This window comes from Galeopterus variegatus, unplaced genomic scaffold, assembly GCF_000696425.1.
Source record: "Galeopterus variegatus unplaced genomic scaffold, G_variegatus-3.0.2 Scaffold53, whole genome shotgun sequence".
NCBI lineage: Eukaryota > Metazoa > Chordata > Mammalia > Dermoptera > Cynocephalidae > Galeopterus > Galeopterus variegatus.
In genome coordinates, this window is record NW_007726164.1 from 1,466,094 (window position 1) to 1,467,730 (window position 1,637).

General features: G+C 54.6%; 1 protein-coding gene across 4 annotated transcripts in view; it reads left to right on the top strand.

The window, feature by feature from the left end:
• The first annotated feature begins 706 nt into the window (after nt 1-706).
• Nucleotides 707-1,637, top strand: part of KIAA1715 (KIAA1715 ortholog) — a 74,862-nt gene continuing 73,931 nt past the window's right edge. For 3 of the 4 annotated variants that reach the window (XM_008573608.1, XM_008573623.1, XM_008573628.1), the window contains exon 1: nt 754-850. The gene's annotated coding sequence lies outside the window, so the exon portion shown is untranslated. Of the gene's footprint in view, nt 851-1,637 lie in introns of all 4 variants that reach the window. The other variant, XM_008573614.1, reaches the window with a different exon arrangement.

The window sequence follows — 1,637 nt, forward strand, 5'->3', positions numbered from 1 at the left end:
TTTCAAGTCTGAGCCAAATACAGGTTGCGTGGTTTTTCGAGGGCCCACGTATCGGGACCTCAGCAGAATGTGCTTAAGACTTTTAAGATGGAAACAGCTTACGATGTTATACGCAGGTTTGATATCAACATAACTTGGCGCTTGAAGCTTACCACACAGCGAGGTGAGCGTCCAGTCACCAAATGACCCTTTTTGACTTCAGTGAGTGATAAAAGCCTCAAGCACTGCTGGGGTCTAGGCTGAATTTTCTGCACCGGCTTGTTTGGGAACTGGCCTCTTCTAAGCTGCGTAGTATTAACCTGTTCTGCTGCCGGCTGGATGGCAGCTGATCCAGGACTCTTCAGGACCGACTCCTTTCCAGACGCACCCATCTTCAGCATCTACTCCCCAACCCTTGTCCTCCCCACTCTTCTCTCTCGCGGCCGTCTGGGACCACCAGGATCAGTTTCCGGGTTTTCTTTCTCCAGCGAGACTTGACAGAACAGGCTTTTAAAGAAAATAAAGAGGCAGAGGAAGAGTAAGAAATAACTGTATTGTAGGAGTCGTAATAAATAGTAGTCCACCCCTACGACGCGACAATAAGCAGCCTATACCGGCCGCGGAAGCCACAGGGACCGGCGCTATCTGGCCAACCGCCCGCCCCTCTCCCAGTCACGTGACGGGGGGCGGCGCGCGCCNGGCCGCGGCGCGGATTGGCTAGCGGCAGGAGCGCGGGGTTTGATGGGAAGGAGTTGGCCGGGCCCACAGTTCTGTCAGTGGCGGCTGCTGCTTTCTCCTGAGGTAGGCTACGCGGGGGCGGCCGAGGCTGGCAGGGTGGACGCCGGGGCCGGGCTGCGCCCGCTTCTCTCAGGTAGATCGCTCAAGATGAGGGCAATTGGGAGGGCTCGATAGAGGGGAGGTGCGCAGAGCTTCCCCCGGGGGACGTAAGCTCCAGGCTCTCCCGCTTGCTTCTCTCAGGTGCCCCCTCCCTTTGCCAAGTGGCCTAAGAGCTCTGCGGCGGCGGCTAGTCAGACTCCCGTTGTGGTGCTCTCCGATCCTGTCTCGCCGTCTGGTTCCTTTCCCAGCACAGTGGCAGGGGTAGCTCTGAAGTGCTCGAGACCCCGTTCTGTTCCTAAAGGGCTGGTAGTTTCCTCGTCTCTGTTCTTGGCAATTCCGGGCGTTTACTGGCTTAAGCCTCAGCTTGTTGGCCCACCCGTGTCAAGGCGAAGGGTCAGAAGGTCCCAAACTAGCAGATCCGCTAAATTATCCGCTTTGAGTGTTCTGCCCATTTCTATTTCTGAGTTGCGTGGAGGAGCCACGAGTTGGAAAGATAGAAGGGACTGAAAACTGTCAATGTCATGCCGCTCGGCTCTGGCCTGTGGGTGTGGATTATGTGCTACTTAGAGAATCGTCTCTACAACCATTGTCCTTATTTGCGGGACGTGGGATGTGTGAAGGGTGGAGAGGAAGGGCGAAGATGCGTAGGTGTCATAGGCGTGGCAGAAGGAGAGAAGCAATCCTAAACTACATCAGTAGTTTTAATTTTTAATGTGTTTGCGGATTGAGAGGAGGTTGAGATTAGTGAACTCAGTTTTGTTGATGGTGCTCTCACAGTACTAAGCAAGCCTCTGATTCACTGAGTTTTCCATGTTCTGCTT